Source organism: Oryctolagus cuniculus, chromosome 21 (assembly GCF_051225735.1).
Source record: "Oryctolagus cuniculus isolate XC-2025 breed Fujian yellow rabbit chromosome 21, ASM5122573v1, whole genome shotgun sequence".
In the NCBI taxonomy this organism is placed as follows: domain Eukaryota; kingdom Metazoa; phylum Chordata; class Mammalia; order Lagomorpha; family Leporidae; genus Oryctolagus; species Oryctolagus cuniculus.
The window spans coordinates 38,022,073-38,043,966 of NC_142887.1; the positions used below are offsets into that span (position 1 = coordinate 38,022,073).

The 21,894-nt window shown below is 40.2% G+C and overlaps 1 long non-coding RNA gene across 1 annotated transcript in view; it reads right to left on the bottom strand.

The window, feature by feature from the left end:
* Positions 1-15,252, bottom strand: part of LOC149119938 (uncharacterized) — a 38,672-nt gene extending 23,420 nt beyond the window's left edge. Inside the window, exon 1 of the long non-coding RNA XR_016227427.1 lies at positions 15,189-15,252. This is a non-coding gene — a long non-coding RNA (uncharacterized LOC149119938). The remainder of the gene's footprint in view (positions 1-15,188) is intronic.
* Between the last annotated feature and the right edge of the window lie 6,642 nt (positions 15,253-21,894).

The following is a 21,894-nucleotide window of genomic DNA, read 5'->3' on the forward strand; positions in this document are numbered from 1 at the left end:
ATAGTCGCAAGGAAACCGGCTGTACCCGGATTCATCCACTGCTCCAGCTGACTGCCTGTGGAATTCTGACTGAATTAACCTGAAAATCGCAGTGAAACTCAGTTTGGAGGCAATTAATATCTGTCACCTCAGCCAAAGTGTTCCACTTGATATTCCAAAACACAAAAACTCACCTTGGTCGTGTTACCTGTATATTTCTAAGCTTCAAACGCCTATTAGTTGTGTTTTTTATTTCATAATGGCTGCTCTGCCCAAACTCTTGTTTGTATGGCGTCAGAATACAAAATTTGGGAAGGAAGAAGGCAAAACCAACTCGGACCCAGAAAACATTTAGGAAATTGCCGCTAAAGAAACCAAAAGTCAGCTGAGCCACCCAAAGCAATGACAGCAAGCCAGAATTAGAGCAAGCCAACAGCTGTGCCCTGTTTGAAAAAGAACCTTCCTCTTCTGCCCTGAACTCAATATGCCAGCCTCACAACCAAAGCTCACATGAGAAAATTCATTACAAACCATGATAAATAAGAAAAAGGAGAAAAAAGAAAAGAAAAGCAAGAATCCATAATGATATTGGGCTTGATTCAGTCGCAAGGAAACCGGCTGTTCCCGGAATCATCCACCCCTCCAGCTGACTGCCTGTGTAATTCTGACTGAATTAACCTGAAAATCACAGTGAAACTCAGTTTTGAGGCAATTAATATCTGTCACCTCAGCCAAAGTGTTCCATTTGATTTTCCAAAACACAAAAACACACCTTGGTCGTGTTACCAGTAGATTTCTAAGCTTCAAATGCCTATTTGTTGTGTGTTTCATTTCATAATGGCTACTCTCCCCAAACTCTTGTTTGTATGCCCTCAGAATACAAAATTTGGGTAGGAAGAAGGCAAAACCAACTCAGACCCAGAAAACATTTAGGAAATTGCCGCTCACAAACCACATATCGGCTGAGGCACCCAAAACAATGACAGCAAGCCAGAATTGGAGCAGGCCAACTGCTGTGCCCTGTTTGAAAAAGACCATTCCCCCGGTGCTCTGAACTCCATATTGCAGCCATAAAACCAAAGCTCACATCAGAAAATTCATTACAAACCATGATAAATAGGAAATCAGAGAAAAAAGCCAAAGAAATGCAAGAATCCATAATGACATTTGGCCTTATTAGTCACAAGGAAACCGGCTGTAGCTGGATTCATCCTCTGCTCCAGCTCACTGCCTGTGGAATTCTGACTGAATTAACCTGAAAATCGCAGTGAAACTCAGTTTGGAGGCAATTAATATCTGTCACCTCAGCCAAAGTGTTCCATTTGATTTTCCAAAACACAAAAACTCACCTTGGTCATGTTACCTGTAGATTTCTAAGCTTCAAACGCCTATTTGTTGTGTTTTTATTTCATAATAGCTACTCTGCCCAAACTCTTGTTTGTGTGGCGTCAGAATGCAAAATTTGGGAAGGAAGAAGGCAAAACCAACTCAGACCCAGAAAACATTTAGGAAATTGCCACTCAAGAAACCAAGTCAGCTGAGGCACCCACAACAATGACAGCAAGCCATAATTGGAGCAAGCCAACAGCGGTACCCTGTTTGAAAAAGAACCTTCCTCTTTTACCCTGAACTCAATATGCCAGCCTCAGAACCAAAGCTCACATCAGAAAATTCATTACAAACCATGATAAATAAGAAAAATGAGAAAAAAGCCAAAGAAATGCAAGAATCTGTAATGATATCGGGCTTGATATAGTCGCAAGGAAACCGGCTGTTCCCGGATTCATCCACCCATCCAGCTGACTGCCTATGGAATTCTGACTGAATTAACCTCAAAATAGCAGTGAAACTCATATAGGAGACAATTAATATCTGTCACCTCAGCTAAAGTGTTCCATTTTATTTTGCAAAACACAAAAACTCACCTTGGTCGTGTTACCTGTAGATTTCTAAGCTTCAAAAGCCTATTTCTTGTGTTTTTTATTTCATAATGGCTATTCTACCCAAACTCTTGTTTGTATGGCGTCAGAATACAAAATTTGGGAAGGAATAAGGCAAAACCAACTCGGACCCAGAAAACATTTAGGAAATTGCCGCTCAAGAAACCACAAATCAGCTGAGGATCCCAAAATAATGAAAGCAAGCCAGAATTGGGGCAGGCCAATAGCTGTGCCCTGTTTGAAACAGAACCTTCCTCTTGCTCCCTGAACTCCATATTGCAGCCTCAACCAAAGCTCACATCAGAAAATTCATTACAAACCATGATAAATAAGAAAAAGGAGAAAAAAGCCAAAGAAATGCAAGAATCCGTAATGTTATTGGGCTTGATTTAGTCACATGGAAGCCGGCTGTTTGCGGATTCATTCACCCCTCCAGTTGACTGCCTGTGGAATGCTGACTGAATTAACCTGAAAATCGCAGTGAAACTCAGTTTGGAGGCAATTAATATCTGTCACCTCAGCCAAAGTGTTCCATTTGATTTTCCAAAACACAAAAACTCACATTGGTCGTGTTACCTGTAGATTTCTAAGCTTCAAATGCCTATTTGTTGTGTGTTTCATTTCATAATGGCTACTCTCCCCAAACTCTTGTTTGTATGGCGTCAGAATACAAAATTTGGGAAGGAATAAGGCAAAACCAACTCGGACCCAGAAAACATTTAGGAAATTGCCGCTAAAGAAACCAAAAGTCAGCTGAGCCACCCAAAGCAATGACAGCAAGCCAGAATTAGAGCAAGCCAACAGCTGTGCCCTGTTTGAAAAAGAACCTTCCTCTTCTGCCCTGAACTCAATATGCCAGCCTCACAACCAAAGCTCACATGAGAAAATTCATTACAAACCATGATAAATAAGAAAAAGGAGAAAAAAGAAAAGAAAAGCAAAAATCCATAATGATATTGGGCTTGATTCAGTCGCAAGGAAACCGGCTGTTCCCGGAATCATCCACCCCTCCAGCTGACTGCCTGTATAATTCTGACTGAATTAACCTGAAAATCACAGTGAAACTCAGTTTTGAGGCAATTAATATCTGTCACCTCAGCCAAAGTGTTCCATTTGATTTTCCAAAACACAAAAACACACCTTGGTCGTGTTACCTGTAGATTTCTAAGCTTCAAATGCCTATTTGTTGTGTGTTTCATTTCATAATGGCTACTCTCCCCAAACTCTTGTTTGTATGCCCTCAGAATACAAAATTTGGGTAGGAAGAAGGCAAAACCAACTCAGACCCAGAAAACATTTAGGAAATTGCCGCTCACAAACCACATATCGGCTGAGGCACCCAAAACAATGACAGCAAGCCAGAATTGGAGCAGGCCAACTGCTGTGCCCTGTTTGAAAAAGACCATTCCCCCGGTGCTCTGAACTCCATATTGCAGCCATAAAACCAAAGCTCACATCAGAAAATTCATTACAAACCATGATAAATAGGAAATCAGAGAAAAAAGCCAAAGAAATGCAAGAATCCATAATGACATTTGGCCTTATTAGTCACAAGGAAACCGGCTGTAGCTGGATTCATCCTCTGCTCCAGCTCACTGCCTGTGGAATTCTGACTGAATTAACCTGAAAATCGCAGTGAAACTCAGTTTGGAGGCAATTACTATCTGTCACCTCAGCCAAACTGTTTCATTTTATTTTCCAAAACACAAAAACTCACCTTGGTCATGTTACCTGTAGATTTCTAAGCTTCAAATGCCTATTTGTTGTGTTTTTTATTTCATAATAGCTACTCTGCCCAAACTCTTGTTTGTATGGCGTCAGAATACAAAATTTGGGAAGGAAGAAGGCAAAACCAACTCAGACCCAGAAAACATTTAGGAAATTGCCACTCAAGAAACCAAGTCAGCTGAGGCACCCACAACAATGACAGCAAGCCATAATTGGAGCAAGCCAACAGCGGTACCCTGTTTGAAAAAGAACCTTCCTCTTTTACCCTGAACTCAATATGCCAGCCTCAGAACCAAAGCTCACATCAGAAAATTCATTACAAACCATGATAAATAAGAAAAATGAGAAAAAAGCCAAAGAAATGCAAGAATCTGTAATGATATCGGGCTTGATATAGTCGCAAGGAAAACGGCTGTTCCCGGATTCATCCACCCATCCAGCTGACTGCCTATGGAATTCTGACTGAATTAACCTCAAAATAGCAGTGAAACTCATATAGGAGACAATTAATATCTGTCACCTCAGCTAAAGTGTTCCATTTTATTTTGCAAAACACAAAAACTCACCTTGGTCGTGTTACCTGTAGATTTCTAAGCTTCAAACGCCTATTTCTTGTGTTTTTTATTTCATAATGGCTATTCTACCCAAACTCTTGTTTGTATGGCGTCAGAATACAAAATTTGGGAAGGAAGAAGGCAAAACCAACTCAGACCCAGAAAACATTTCGCAAATTGCCACTCAAGAAACCACAAATCAGCTGAGGATCCCAAAATAATGAAAGCAAGCCAGAATTGGGGCAGGCCAATAGCTGTGCCCTGTTTGAAACAGAACCTTCCTCTTGCTCCCTGAACTCCATATTGCAGCCTCAACCAAAGCTCACATCAGAAAATTCATTACAAACCATGATAAATAAGAAAAAGGAGAAAAAAGCCAAAGAAATGCAAGAATCCGTAATGTTATTGGGCTTGATTTAGTCACATGGAAGCCGGCTGTTCGCGGATTCATTCACCCCTCCAGTTGACTGCCTGTGGAATTCTGACTGAATTAACCTGAAAATCGCAGTGAAACTCAGTTTGGAGGCAATTAATATCTGTCACCTCAGCCAAAGTGTTCCATTTGATTTTCCAAAACACAAAAACTCACCTTGGTCATGTTACCTGTAGATTTCTAAGCTTCAAATGCCTATTTGTTGTGTTTTTCATTTCATAATGGCTACTCTGCCCAAACTCTTGTTTGTTTGGCGTCAGAATATAAAATTTGGGAAGGAAGAAGGCAAAACCAACTCAGACCCAGAAAACATTTAGGAAATTGCCACTCAAGAAACCAAGTCAGCTGAGTCACCCAAAGCAATGACAGCAAGCCAGAATTGGAGCAAGCCAACAGCTGTGCCCTGTTTGAAAAAGAACCTTCCTCTTCTGCCCAGAACTCAATATTCCAGCCTCACAACCAAAGCTCACATCAGAACATTCATTACAAACCATGATAAATAAGAAAAAGGAGAAAAAAGCAAAAGAAAAGCAAGAATCCATAATGATATAGGGCTTGATTTAGTCGCTAGGAAACCGGCTGTTCCAGGAATCATCCACCCCTCCAGCTGACTGCCTGTGGAATTCTGACAGAATTATCCTGAAAATCGCAGGGAAACTCAGTTTGGAGGCAATAAATATCAGTCACCTCAGCCAAAGTGTTCCATTTGATTTTGCAAAACACAAATCTCACCTTGGTCGTGTTACCTGTAGATTTCTAAGCTTCAAACCCCTTTTGTTGAGTTTTTCTATTTCATAATGCCTACTCTGCTGAAACTCTTATTTGTATGGCGTCAGCATACAAAATTTGGGAAGGAAGAAGGCAAAACCAACTCAGACCCAGAAAACATTTAGGAAATTGCCACTCAGAAACCACATATCGGCTGAGGCACCCAAAGCAATGACAGCAAGCCAGAATTGGAGCAAGCCAACAGCTGTGCCCTGATTGAAAAAGACCATTCCTCTTGTGCCCTGAACTCCAGATTGCAGCCTCAAAACCAAAGCTCACATCAGAAAATTCATTACAAACCATGATAAATAAGAAAATGGAGAAAAAAGCCAAAGAAATGCTAGAATCCATAATGATATTGGGCTTGATTCAGTCACAAGGAAACCGGCTGTTCCCGGATTCATCCACACCTCCTGCTGACAGCCTGTGGAATTCTGACTGAATTAACATGAAAATCGCAGTGAAACTCAGTTTGGAGGCAATTAATATCTGTCACCACAGCCAAAGTGTTCCATTTTATATTCCAAAACACAAAAACTCACCTTGGTCATGTTACCTGTAGATTTCTAAGCTTCAAATGCCTGTTTGTTTTGTGTTTCATTCCATAATGGCTACTCTCCCCAAACTCTTGTTTGTATGCCCTCAGAATACAAAATTTGGGAAGGAAGAAGGCAAAACCAACTCAGACCCAGAAAACATTTAGGAAATTGCCGCACAGAATCCACAAATCAGCTGAGGTACTCAAAACAATGACAGGAAGCCAGAATTGGAGCAGGCCAACAGCTGTGCCCTGTTTGAAAAAGACCATTCCTCTGGTGCCCTGAACTCCATATTCAGCCACAAACCAAAGCTCACATAAGAAAATTCATTACAAACCATGATAAATAAGAAAACAGAGAAAAAAGCCAAAGAAATGCAAGAATACATAATGATATTCGGCTGGATTTAGTCACAAGTAAACCGGCTGTTCCCGGATTCATCCTCTGCTCCAGCTCACTGCCTGTGGAATTCTGACTGAATTCATTGAAAATCCCAGTGAAACTCAGTTTGGAGCCAATTACTATTTGTCACCTCAGCCAAAGTGTTCCATTTGTTTTTCCAAAACACAAAAACTCACTTTGGTCAAGTTACCAGTAGATTTTGTAGGTTTAAACGCCTATTTTTTGTGTTTTTTATTTCATAATGGCTAATCTGCCCAAACTCTTGTTTGTGTGCCATCAGAATACATAATTTGGGAAGGAAGAAGGCAAAACCAACTCAGACCCCGAAAACATTTAGGAAATTGCCGCTCAAGAAACCAAAAATCAGCTGAGGCACCCAAAACAATGACAGCAAGCCAGAATTGAAGCAGGCCAACAGCTGTGCCCAGTTTGAAAAAGACCATTCCTCTGGTGCCCTGAACTCCATATTGCAGCCTCAAAACCAAAGCTCACATCAGAAAATTCATTACAATCCATGATAAATAAGAAAACATAGAAAAAATCCAAAGAAATGCAAGAATCCATAATGACATTTGGCCTAAATAGTCACAAGGATACCGGCTGTTCCCGGATTCATCCACACCTCCTGCTGACAGCCTGTGGAATTCTGACTGAATTAACCTGAAAATCGCAGTGAAACTCAGTTTGGAGGCAATTACTATCTGTCACCTCAGCCAAAGTGTTCCATTTGATTTTCCAAAACACAAAAACTCACTTTGGTCATGTTACTGGTAGATTTTGAAGGTTTAAATGCCTATTTGTTGTGTTTTTTATTTCATAGTGGCTACTCTGCTGAAACTCTTGTTTCTATGGCATCAGAATACATAATTTGGGAAGGAAGAAGGGAAAACCAACTCAGACCCAGAAAACATTTAGGAAATTGCCACTCAAGAAACCAAAAGTCAGCTGAGGCACCCAAAACAATGATAGCAAGCCAGAATTGGAGCAAGCCAACAGCTGTGCCCTGATTGAAAAAGAACCTACCTCTTCTGCCCTGAACTCCATATTGCAGCCTCAAAACCAAAGCTCACATCAGAAAATTCATTACAAACCATAAAAAATAAGAAAAATGAGAAAAAAGACAAGGAAATGCAAGAATCCATAATATTGGGCTTGATTCAGTCGCAAGGAAACCGGCTGTTCCCGGATTCATCCAGCCCTCCAGCTGACTGCCTGTGGATTTCTAACTGAATTAACCTGAAAATCACAGTGAAACTCCGTTTGGAGGCAATTACTCTCTGTCACCTCAGCCAAAGTGTTCCATTTCATTTTCCAAAACACAAAAACTCACCGTGGTCATGTTACCTGTAGATTTCTAAGCTTCAAACGCCTATTTGTTGTGTTTTTTATTTCATAATGGCTATTCTGCCCAAACTCTTGTTTGTATGGCAGCAGAAAAGAAAATTTGGATACGAAGACGGTAAAACCAACTCAGACCCAGAAAACATTTAAAAAATTGCCGCTCAAGAAACCAAAATCAGCTGAGGCACCCAAAACAATGAAGGCAAGACAGAATTGGAGCAAGCCACAGCTGTACCCTGTTTAAAATGACCATACTTCCAGTGCCATGAACTCCATACTGCAGCCTCAAAACCAAAGCTCACATCAGAAAATTCATTTAAACCATGATAAATAAGAAAGATGAGAAAAAAGCCAAAGAAATGCAAGAATTCATAATGATATTGGGCTTGATTCAGTCGCAAGGAAACCGGCTGTTCCCGGATTCATCCACCCCTCCTGCTGACTGCCTGTTCAATTCTGACTGAAGTAACCTGAAAATCGCAGTGAAACTCAGTTTGGAGGCAATTAATATCTGTCACCTCAGCCAAAGTGTTCCATTTGATTTTCCAAAACACAAAAACTCCCCTTGGTCATGTTACCTATAGATTTATAAGCTTCAATATCCTATTTGCTGTGTTTTTTATGTCATAATGGCTACTCTCCCCAAACTCTTGTTTGTAGAAATCAGAATACAAAATTTGGGAAGGTAGAAGGCATAACCAACTCAGACGCAGAAAACATGTAGGAAATTGCAGCTCAGGAAACCACAAATCGGCTGAGGCTCAAAACAATGTCAGCAAGCCAGAATTGGAGCAGGCCAACAGCTTTGCCCTGTTTAAAAGGTCCATTCCCCCGGTGCCCTGAACTCCATATTGCAGCCTCAAAACCAAAGCTGACATCAGAAAATTCATTACAACCCATGATAAATAAGAAAAAGGAGAAAAAAGCCAAAGAAATGCAAGAATCAATAATGATATTGGGCTTGATTTAGTTGCAAGGAAACTGGCTGTTCCCGGATTCATCCACCCCTCCAGCTGACTGCCTGTGGAATTCTGACTGAATTCACCTGAATATCGCAGTGAAACTCAGTTTGGAGGCAATTAATATCTGTCACCTCAGCCAAAGTGTTCCATTTTTTTTTCCAAAACACAAAAACTCACCTTGGTAATGTTACCTGTAGATTTCTAAGCTTCAAATGCCTATTTGTTGTGGTTTTTATTTCATAATTGCTACTCTGTCCAAACTCTTGTTTGTGTTGCCTCAGAATACAAAATTAGGGAAGGAAGAAGGCAAAACCAACTCAGACCCAGAAAACATTTAGGAAATTGCCGCTCAAGAAACCACAAATTAGCTGAGGTATCGAAAACAATGACAGCAAGCCAGAATTGGAGCAAGACAACAGCTATGCCCTGATTGAAATAGAACCTTCCTCTTGTGCCATGAACTCCATATTGCAGCCTCAAAACCAAAGCTCACATCAGAAAATTCATTACAAACCATAAAATATAAGAAAAATGATAAAAAAGCCAAAGAAATGGAAGAATCCATAATGATATTGGGCTTGATTTAGTCGCAAGGAAAGTGGCTGTTCCCAGATACATCCACCCCTCCAGCTGACAGCCTGTGGAATTCTGAGTGAATTAACCGGAGAAACACAGTGAAACTCAGTTTGGAGGCAATTAATATCTGTCACCTCAGCCAAAGTGTTCCATTTGATTTTCCAAAACACAAAACCTCACCTTTGACGTGTTACCTATAGATTTCAAAGCTTCAAATGCCTATTTGTTGTGTTTTTATTTCATAATGGCTACTCTCCCCAAACTCTTGTTTGTATGGCATCAGAGTACAACATTTGGGAAGGAAGAAGGCAAACCCAATTCAGACCCAGAAAACATTTAGGAAATTGCCGCTCAAGAAACTAAAAGTCAGCTGAGGCACCCAAAACAATGACAGCAAGCCAGAAGTGTAGCAGGCCAACAGCTGTGCCCTGTTTGAAAAAGACCATTCCTCCGTTACCCTGAACTCCATATTGCAGCCTCAAAACCAAAGCTCACATCAGAAAATTCATTACAAACCATGATGAATAATGGAAATGTGAAAAAGCCAAAGAAATGCAAGAGTCCTTTGTGATACTTGGCAGGATTTAGACACAAAGAAACTGGCTGTTTCCAGATTCATCCCCCCATCCACAGACTGACTTTGGACTTCTGATTGAATTCACCTCAAAATCCCACTCACATTCAATTTGGATGAATTAGTATCTCTCCCCTCAGCAGAAGGGTTCCATATCATTTTCCAAACCACAGAAACTCATCTTGGTCATGTTGCCTGTAGATTTCTAATCCTGAAAGGCCAATTTGCTGTGTTTTTTGTTTTCTTTCATAATGGCTACTCTGTCGACAATCTTGCTTGTATTGCATGAGAATACACAATTTGGGTATGAAGAAGGGAAAACCAACTCAGACCCAGAAAATATTCAGCAAACTGACCCTCAAGAAACCAAAAGTCAGCTGAGGCACCCAACAATGACAGCAAGCCAGAATTGGAGCAAGCCAACAACTGTGCCCCAATTGAAAAAGAACCATTCTCTTGTGCCATGAACTCCATATTGCAGCCTCAAAACCAAAGCTCACATCAGAAAATTCATTACAAACCATGATAAATAAGGGAAATGAGAAAAAGCCAAAGAAATGCAAGAGTCCTTTGTGATATTTGGCTGAATTTAGACACAAGGAAACTGGCTGTTTCAGGATTCATCCCACCCTTAAACAGACTGACTTTGGAATTCTGATTGAATTCACCTCAAAATTGCACTCACACTCAATTTGGAGGAAATTAGTATCTGTCCCCTCAGCAGAAGGAGTCCAAGTCATTTTCCAAAACACAGAAACTCATCTTGATTGTGTTGCCTGTACAGTTCTAAACATGAAAGGCCAATTTGCTTTGTTTTTTTTTTTTATCTTTAATAATGGCTACTCTGTCAAAATCTTGCTTGTATTGCATCAGAATACAAAATTTGGGAATAAGAAGGCAAAACTAACTCAGACCCAGAAAACATTTAGGATATTGCCACTCAAGAATCCACAAATCAGCTGAGGCACCCAAAACAATGACAGCAAGCCAGAATTGGAGCAGGCCAACAGCTGTGCCCTGATTGAAAAACAACCTTCCTCTGGTGCCCTGAACTGAATATGCCAGCTTAAAACCAAAGCTCACATCAGAAAACTCATTACAAACCATGATACATAAGAAAAATGAGAAAAAAGCCAAAGAAACGCAAGAATCCATAATGATATTGGGCTTGATTTAGTCAAAAGGAAACCGGCTATTCCCAGATTCATCCACCCCTCCAGCTGACTGCCTGTGGAATTCTGACGGAATTATCCGGAAAATCGCAGGGAAACTCAGTTTGGAGGCAATTAATATCTGTCACCTCAGCCAAAGTGTCCCATTTTATTTTCCAAAACACAAAAACTCACCTTGGTCGTATTACCTGTGGATTTCTAAGCTTCAAACGCCTATTTATTGTGTTTTTTTTTTTATGGCAAAATGGCAAGTCTGTCCAAACTCTTTTTTGTATTGGGTCAGAATACAAAATTTTGGAAGGAAGAAGGAAAACCAACTCAGACGAACAAAACATTTAGGAAATTGATGCTCAAGAAACCTCAAATCGGCGGAGGCAACCAAAACAATGACAGTAAGCCAGAATTGGAGTAACCCAGCAGCTGTGCCCTGATTGAATAAGAACCTTCCTCTTGTGCCCTGAACTCCATATGCCAGCCTCAAAACCGAAGCTCACATCAGAAAATTCATTACAAACCATGATAAATCAGAAAAATGAGACAAAAGCCAAAGAAATGCAAGAATCCATAATGATGTTGGGCTGGATTTAGTTTCAAGGAAACCGGCTGTTCCCAGATTCATCCACCCCTCCAGCTGACTACCTGTGGAATTCTGACTGAATTAACCGGAAAATCGCAGGGAAACTTAGTTTGGAGGCAATTAATATATGTCACCTCAGCCAAACTGTTCCATTTGATTTTCCAAAACACAAAAACTCACCTTGGTCATGTTACCTCTGGATTTCTAAGCTTCAAAACCTATTTGTTGTGTTTTTTATTTCATAATGGCCACTCTGCCAAAACTCTTGTTTGTATTGCATCAGAATACAATATTTGGGAAGGAAGAAGGCAAAACCAACTCAGACCCAGAAAACTTTTAAGAAATTGCTGCTCAAAAAACCTCAAATTGGCGGAGGCACCCAAAACAATGACAGCAAGCCAGAATTGGAGCAGGCCAACAGCTGTGCTCTGTTTGAAAAAGACCGTTCCCCCGGTGCCCTGAACTCCATATTACAGCCTCAAAACCAAAGCTGACATCAGAAAATTCATTACAAACCAGGATAAATAAGAAAAATGAGAAAAACGCCAAAGAAATCAAGAATCCATAATGATATTGGGCTTCATTTAGTCGCAAGAAAACGGGCTGTTCCCGGATTCATCCACCCCTCCTGCTGACTGCCTGTGGAATTCTGACTGAATTAACCTGAAAATCGCAGTGAAACTCAGTTTGGAGGCAATTAATATCTGTCACCTCAGCCAAAGTGTTCCATTTGATTTTCCAAAACACAAAAACTCACCTTTGTTGTGTTACCTGTAGATTTCTAAGCTTCAAAAGCCTATTTGTGGTGTTTTTTATTTCATAATGGCTACCCTGCCGAAACTCTTGTTTGCATGGCGTCAGAATACAAAATTTGGGAAGGAAGAAGGCAAAACCAACTCAGACCCAGAAAACATTTAGGAAATTGCCACTCAAGAAACCACAAATCGGCTGAGGCACTCAAAACAATGACAGCAAGCCAGAATTGGTGCAGGCCAACAGCTGTGCCCTGTTTGAAAAAGACCATTCCTCAGGTGCCCTGAACTCCATATTGCAGCCTCAAAACCAAAGCTCACATCAGAAAATTCATTACAAAGCATGCTATATCAGAAAAAGGAGAAAAAAGCCAAAGAAATGCAAGAATCAAGAATGATATTGGGCTTGATTTAGTCGCAAGGAAACCGGCTATTCCCGGATTCATCCACACCTCCAGCTGACTGCCTGTGGATCTACCTGAATTCACCTGAAAATCGCAGTGAAACTCAGTTTGGAGGCAATTAATATCTGTCACCTCAGCCAAAGTGTTCCATTTTATTTTCCAAAACACAAAAACTCACCTTGCTCGTGTTACCTATGGATTTATAAGCTTCAAAACCTATTTGTTGTGATTTTATTGCATAATGGCTACTCTGCCGAAACTCTTGTTTGTATGGCGTCAGAATACAACATTTGGGAAGGAAGAAGGCAAAACCAACTCAGACCCAGAAAACATTTAGGAAATTGTCGCTCAAAAGACCAATAATCGGCTGAGGCACCCAAAACAATGACAGCAAGGCAGAATTGGAGCAAGTCAACAGCTGTGCACTTTTTGAAAAATAACCTTCCTCCGGTGCCCTGAACTCCATATTGCAGCCTCAAAACCAAAGCTCACATCAGAAAATTCATTACAAACCATGATGAATAACAAAAATGAGACAAAAGCCAAGGAAATGCAAGAATCCATAATGATATTGGGCTTGATTTAGTCGCAAGGAAATTGGCTGTTCCCAGATTCATCCACCCCTCCAGCTGATGCCTGTGGAATTATGACTGAATTAACAGGAAAATCGCAGTGAACCTCAGTTTGGAGGCAATTAATATCTGTCACCTCAGCCAAAGTGTTCCATTTGATTTTTCAAAGCACAAAAACTCACCTTGGTCGTGAACCTGTAGATTTCTAAGCTTCAAACGCCTATTTGTTGTGTTTTTATTTCATAATCGCTACTCTGTCTGAACTCATGTTTGTATTGCGTCACAATACAAAATTTGGGAAGGAAGAAGGTAAAAACCTCTCAGACACAGAAAACATTTAGGAAATTGCCGCTCAAGAAACCAAAAGTCAGCTGAGGCACCCAAAACAATGACAGCAAGGCAGACTTGGAGCAAGTCAACAGCTGTGCCCTTTTTGAAAAAGACCATTCCTCCGGTGCCCTGAACTCCATATTGCAGCCTCAAAACCAAAGCTCACATCAGAAAATTCATTACAAACCATGATAAATAAGAAAAATGAGAAAAAAGCCAAAGAAATGCTAGAATCCATAATGATATTGGGCTTGATTTAGTCGCAAGGAAATTGGCTGTTCCCAGATTCATCCACCCCTCCAGCTGACTGCCTGTGGAATTCTGACTGAATTAACCTGAAAATCGCAGTGAAACTCAGTTTGGAGGCAATTAATATCTGTCACCTCAGCCAAAGTGTTCCATTTTATTTTCCAATATCAAAAACTCACCTTGGTCTCGTTACGAGTAGACTTATAAGCTTCAAACGCCTATTTGTTGTGTATTTTATTTCATAATGACTACTCTGTCCAAACTCTTGTTTGTATTCCATCAGAATACAAAATTTGGGAAGGAAGAAGGCAAAACCAACTCAGACCCTGAAAACATTTAGGACATTGTGGCTCAAGAAACCAAAAGTCAGCTGAGGCTCCCAAAACAATGACAGCAAGCCAGAATTGGAGCAAGCCAACATCTGTACCCTGTTTGAAAAAGACCATTCCTCAGGTGCCCTGAACTCAATATTGCAACCTCAAAACCAAAGCTCACATCAGAAAATTCATTACAAACCATGATAAATAAGAAAAAGGAGAAAAAAGCCAAAGAAATGCAAGAATCAAGAATGATATTGGGCTTGATTTAGTCGCAAGGAAACCGGCTGTTCCCGGATTCATCCACACCTCCAGCTGACTGCCTGTGGACTTCTGACTGAATTCACCTGAAAATCGCAGTGAAACTCAGTTTGGAGGCTATTAATATCTGTCACCTCAACAAAGTGTTCCATTTTATTTTCCAAAACACAAAAACTCACCTTGGTCGTGTTACCTGTATTTTTCTAAGCTTCAAACGCCTTTTTGTTGTGTTTTTTATTTCATAATGGCTACTCCACCCAAACTCTTTTTTGTATTGCGTCAGAATACAACATTTGGGAAGGAAGAAGGCAAAACCAACTCAGACCCAGAAAACCTTTAGGAAATTGCCGCTCAAGAAACCACAAATCGGCTGAGGCACTCAAATCAATGACAGCAAGCCAGAATTGGAGCAGCACAAGAGCTGTGCCCTGTTTGAAAAAGACCATACCTCTGGTGCCCTGAACGCCATATTACAGCCTCAAAACCAAAGCTGACATCACAAAATTCATTACAAACCATGATAAATAAGAAAAATGAGAAAAAAGCCAAAGAAACGCAAGAATCCATAATGACATTGGGCTTGATTTAGTCGCAAGGAAACCAGCTGTACCCGGATTCATCCACCCCTCCAGCTGACTGCCTGTGGAATTCTGACTGAATTAACCTGAAAATCGCAGTGAAACTCAGTTTGGAGGCAATTAATATCTGTCACCTCAGCCAAAGTGTTCCATTTCATTTTCCAAAACACAAAAACGCACCTTGGTCGTGTTACCTGTAGATTTCTAAGCTTCTAACACCTATTTGTTGTGTTTTTTATTTCATAATGGCTGCTCTGTCCAAACTCTTGTTTGTAATGCGACAGAATACAAAATTTGGGAAGGAAGAAGGCAAAACCAACTCAGACCCAGAAAACATTTAAGAAATTGCCACTCAACAAACCAAAATTGAGCTGAGGCATGCAAAACAAGGACAGCAAGCCAGAATTGGAGCAAGCCAAGAGCTGTGCCCTGTTTAAAAAAAAAAACCTTCCTCTTGTGCCCTAAACTCCATATTGCAGCCTCAAAACCAAATCTCACATCAGAAAATTCATTACAAAGCAGGATAAATCAAAAAATGAGAAAAATGCCAAAGAAATACAGGAGACCTTTCTGATATTGGGCTGGATTTAGTCGCAAGGAAACCGGCTGCTCCCAGATTCATCCACCCCTCCTGCTGACTGCCTGTGGAATTCTCACTGAATTAACCTGAAAATCGCAGTCAAACTCAGTTTGGAGGCCATTAATATCTGTGACCTCAACAAAGTGTTCCATTTTATTTTCCAAAACACAAATACTCACCTTGGTCGTGTTTCGAGTAGACTTATCAGCTTCAAACGCCTATTTGTTGTGTTTTTTATTTCATAATGACTGCTCTGTCCAAACTCTTGTTTGTATTCCATCAGAATACAAAATTTGGGAAGGAAGAAGGCAAAACCAACTCAGACCCTGAAAACATTTAGGACATTGTGGCTCAAGAAACCACAAATCGGCTGAGGCACCCAAAACAATGACAGCAAGCCAGAATTGGAGCAAGCCAACATCTGTAACCTGTTTGAAAAAGACCATTCCTCCGGTGCCCTGAACGCCATATTGCCGCCTCAAAACCAAAGCTCACATCAGAAAATTTATTACAAACCATGATAAATAATAAAAAGGAGAAAAAAGCCAAAGAAATGCAAGAATCCATAATGATATTGGGCTTGATTTAGTCGCAAGGAAACCAGCTGTTCCCGGATTCATCCACCCCTCCAGCTGACTGCCTGTGGAATTATGACTGAATTAACCTGAAAATCGCAGTGAAACTCAGTTTGGAGGCAATTAATATCTGTCACCTCAGCCAAAGTGTTCCATTTGATTTTCCAAAACACAAAACTTCACTTTGGTCGTGTTAACTGTAGATTTCTAAGCTTCAAACGCCTTTTTGTTGTGTTTTTTATTTCCTAATGGCTACTCTGCTGAAACTCTTGTTTGTATTGCGTCAGAATACAAATTTGGGAAGGAAGAAGGCAAAACCAACTCAGACCCAGAAAACCTTTAGGAAATTGCCGCTCAAGAAACCACAAATCGGCTGAGGCACTCAAAACAATGACAGCAAGCCAGAATTGGAGCAGCACAACAGCTGTGCCCTGTTTGAAAAAGACCATACCTCTGGTGCCATGAACTCCATATTGCAGACTCAAAACCAAAGCTGACATCAGAAAATTCATTACAAACCATGATAAATAATAAAAAGGAGAAAAAAGCCAAAGAAATGCAAGAATCCATAATGACATTGGGCTTGATTCAGTTGCAAGGAAACGGGCTGTTCCCGGATTCATCCACCCCTCCAGCTGACTGCCTGTGGAATTCTGACTGAATTCACCTGAAAATCGCAGTGCAACTCAGTTTTGAGGCAATTAGTATCTGTCACCTCAGCCAAAGTGTTCCATTTGATTTTCCAAAACACAAAAACTCACCTTGGTCGTGTTACCTGTAGATTTCTAAGCTTCAAACGCCTATTTGTTGTGTTTTTTATTTCATAATGGCTACTCTGCCCAAACTTTTGTTTCTATTGCGTCAGATTACAAAATTTGGGAAGGAAGAAGGCAAAACCAACTCAGACCCAGAAAACATTTAGGAAATTGCCGCTCAAGCAACAAAGGGCCGCTGAGGAACCCAAAACTTTGAAAGCAAGACAGAATTGGAGCAAGCCAACAGCTGTGCCCTGATTGAAAAAGACCATTCCTCCGGTGTCCTGAACTCGATATTGCAACCTCAAAACCAAACCTCAGATCAGAAAATTCATTACAAACTATGATAAATAAGAAAAATCAGAAAAAATCCAAAGAAATGCAGGAGTTCTTAGTGATATTGGGCTTGATTTATTCCCTTGTTAATGGCTGTTTCCAGATTCTTCTATACCTCCCAACTGAGTGTCTGTGGTTTCTGCTGAATTAAAATGAAATTCGCTGTGAAACTTGGTTTGGAGGCAATTAATATCTGTCACCTCAGCAAAAGTGTTCCATGTCTTTTTTCAAAACACAAAATCTCACCTTGGTCGTGTTACCTGTAGCTTTCAAAAGCCTATTTGATGTGTTTTTTATTTCATAATGTCTATTCTGTCCAAACTCTTGTTTGTATTGCGTCACAATACAAAATTTGGGAAGTAAGAGGACAAAACCATCTGAGACTCAGAAAACGTTTAGGAAATTGCCACTCAAGAAACCTCAAATCGGCGGAGGCACCCAAAACAATGACAGCAAGCCAGAATTGGAGCAAGCCAGCAGCTGTGCCCTGATTGAAAAAGACCATTCCTCCGGTGCCCTGATCTCCATATTGCAGCCTCAAAACCAAAGCTCACATCAGAAAATTCATTACAAACCTTCATACATAAGAAAAATGAGAAAATACCCAAAAATGCAAGAATCCAGAATGATATTGGGCTGGATTTGTTCGCAAGGAAACCGGCTGTTCCAGGATTCATCCAACCCTGCAGCTGACTGCCTGTGGAATTCTGACTGAATTAACCTGAAAATCGCAGTGAAACTCAGTTTGGAAGCAATTAATAACTGTCACCTCAGCTAAAGTGTTCCACTTTATTTTCTAAAACACAAAAACTCACCTCGGTCGTGTTACCTGTAGATTTCTAAGCTTCAAATGCCTATTTGTTGTGTTTTTTGTTTCATAATGGCTACTCTGCCCAAACTCCTGTTTGTATTTGGGCAGAATACAAATATTGGGAAGGAAGAAAGCAAAACCAACTCAGACCCAGAAAACATTTAGGAAATTGCCGCTCAAGCAACAAAGGGCCGCTGAGGAACCCAAATCTTTGAAAGCAAGACAGAATTGGAGCAAGCCAACAGCTGTGCCCTGATTGAAAAAGACCATTCCTCCGGTGTCCTGAACTCGATATTGCAACCTCAAAACCAAACCTCAGATCAGAAAATTCATTACAAACCATGATAAAAAAGAAAAATCAGAAAAAATCCAAAGAAATGCAGGAGTTCTTAGTGATATTGGGCTTGATTTATTCCCTTGTTAATGGCTGTTTCCAGATTCTTCTACACCTCCCAGCTGAGTGTCTGTGGTTTCTGACTGAATTAAAATGAAATTCGCTGTGAAACTCGGTTTGGAGGCAATTAATATCTGTCACCTCAGCAAAAGTGTTCCATGTCTTTTTACAAAACACAAAATCTCACCTTGGTCGTGTTACCTGTAGTTTCAAAAGCCTATTTGATGTGTTTTTTATTTCATAATGTCTACTCTGTCCAAAGTCTTGTTTGTATGCCATCAGAAAAGAAAATTTGGGAAGGAAGACGGCAAAACCAACTCAGACCCAGAAAACATTTAGGAAATTGCCACTCAAGAAACCAAAAGTCAGCTGAGGCACCCAAATAAATGGCAGCAAGCCAGAATTGGAGCAAGCCAACAGCTGTGCCCTGATTGAAAAAGAACCATCCTCTTGTGCCCTGAACTCAATATGCCAACCTCAAAAACAAAGCGCACATTAGAAAATTCATTACAAACCATCATACATAACAAAAATGAGAAAAAAGCCAAAGAAATGCAAGAATCCATAATGATATTGGGATTGATTTAGTCGTAAGGAATCCGGCTATTCCTGGATTCGTCCACCCCTCGAGGTGACTGCCTGTGCAATTCTCACTGAATTAACCTGAAAATCACGGGGAAACTCAGTTTGGAGGCAATTAATATATGTCACCTGAGCCAAAGTGTTCCATTTTTTTTTCCAAAACACAAAAAATCACCTTGGTCGTGTTACCTGTAGATTTCTAAGCTTCAAACGCCTATTTGTTGTGTTTTTTATTTCATAATGGCTACTCTGTCCAAACTCTTGTTTGTATTGAGTCAGAATAAAAAATTTGGGAATAAGAAGAAAAAACCGTGTCAGACCCAGAAAACATTTAGGAAATTGCCACTCAAGAAACCTCAAATTTGCTGATGCACCCAAAACAATGACAGCAAGCCACAATTAGAGCAAGCCAACAGCTGTGCCCTGATTGAAAAAGAACATTTCTCTTGTGCCCGGAAGTTCTTATTGCAGCCTCAAATCCAAAGCTCACATCAAAAATTCATTACCAACCATGATAAATAAGAAAAAAGAGAAAAAAGCCAAAGAAATGCAAGAATCCATAAGGATATTGGGCTTGATTTAGTCGTAAGAAATCCGGCTAGTCCTGGATTCATCCACCCCTCCAGGTGACTGCCTGTGCAATTCTCACTGAATTAACCTGAAAATCACAGTGAAACTCAGTTTGGAGGGAATTAATATCTGTCACCTCAGCCAAAGTGTTCCATTTTATTTTCCAAAACACAAAATCTCACCTTGGTCGTGTTACCTGTAGATTTCTAAGCTTCAAACGCCTATGTGTTGTGTTTTTTATTTCATAATGGCTACTCTGTCCAAACTCTAGTTTATATTGCGTCAGAATACAAAATTTGGGAAGGAAGAAGGCAAAACCAACTCAGACCCAGAAAACATTCAGAAAATGTGGATCAAAAAACAACAACGCTGAGGCACCCAAAACTTTTAAAGCAAGACAGAATTGTAGCAAACCAATAGCTGTGCCCTGATTGAAAAAGAACCTTCCTCTTGTGCCCTGAACCCAATATGCCAGCATCAAAACCAAAGCTCACATCAGAAAATTCATTACAAACCATGATAAAAAGAAAAATGAGAAAATAGCCAAGGAAATGCAAGAATCCATAATGATATTGGGCTTGATTCAGTCACAACGAAACCGGCTGTTCCCAGATCCATCCACCCTTCCAGCTGACTGCCTGTGGACTTCTGAATGAATTAACCTGAAAATCGCAGTGAAACTCAGTTTGGAGACTATTAATATCTGTCACCTCAGCCAAAGTGTTCCATTTTATTTTCCAAAACACAAAAACTCACCTTAGTCGTGTTACCTGTAGATTTCTAAGCTTCCAACGCCTATTTGTTGTGCTTTTAATTTCATAATGGCTACTCTGTCTAAACTCTTGTTTATATTTCTTCAGAATACAAAATTTGGGAAGGAAGAAGGCAAAACCAACTCAGACCCAGAAAACATTTAGGAAATTGCCACTCAAGTAACCAAAAGTCAGCTGAGGCACCCAAAACAAGGACAGCAAGCCAGAATTGGAGCAAGCCAACAGCTGTGCCCTGATTGAAAAAGAACCTTCCTCTTGTGCCCTGAACTCAATATGCCAGCCTCAAAACTAAAGCTCACATCAGAAATTTCATTACAAACCATGATAAATAAGGGAAATCTGAGAAAGCCAAAGAAATGCAAGAGTCCTTTGTGATATTTGGCTGGATTTAGACAGAAGGAAACTGGCTGTTTAAAGATTCATCCCCCCCTTCCACAGACTGAGTTTGGAATTCTGACTCAATTCACCTCAAAATCGCACTCACACTCAATTTGGAGGCAATTAATATCTGTCACCTCAGCCAAAGTGTTCCATTTTATCTTCCAAAACTCAAAAACTCACCTTAGTCTTCTTACCTGTAGATTTCAAAACTTCAAATGCCTATTGGTTTTGTTTTTTTTTTCATAATTGCTACTCTGTCCAAACTCTTGTTTGTATTGCGTCAGAATACAAAATTTGGGAAGGAAGAAGGCAAAACCAACTCAGACCCAGAAAACATTTAGGAAATTGCCACTCAAGAAACCAAAAGTCAGCTGAAGAACCCACAACAATGACAGCAAGCCAGAATTGGAGAAAGCCAACAGCTGTGCCCTGATTGAAAAAGAACCTTCCTCTTGTGCCCTGAACTCAATATACCAGCCTCAAAACCAAAGCTCACATCAGAAAATTCATTACAAACCATGATAAATAAGAAAAATGAGAAAAAAGCCAAAGAAATGCAGGAGTTCTTAGGGATATTGGGCTTGAATTATGGCCATGTAAACGGCTGTTTCCAGATTCATCCACACCTCGCAACTGAGTGTCTTTGGTTTCTGAATGAATTAACAAAAAAATCGCAGTGAAACTCGGTTTTGGAGGCAATTAATATCTGTCACCTCAGCCAGAGTGTTCAATTTTACTTTCGAAAACACAAAAACTTACCTTGCTCGTGTTACCTGTACATATATAAGCTTCAAACGCATATTTGTTGTGTTTTTTTATTTCATAATGACTACTCTGTCCAAACTCTTGTTTGTATTACATCAGAATACAAAATTTGGAAAGGAAGAAGGCAAAACCAACTCAGACCCAGAAAACATTTAGGAAATTGCCGCTCAAGAAACCACAAATCAGCTGAGGCACCCAAAACCTTGAAAGCAAGACAGAATTGGAGCAAGCCAACAGCTGTGCCCTGATTGAACAAGACCATTAATCCAGTGCCCAGAACTCCATTTTGCAGCCTCAAAACCAAAGCTCCCATCAGAAAATTCATTAGAAACCACGATAAATAAGGGAAATCTAAGAAAGCCAA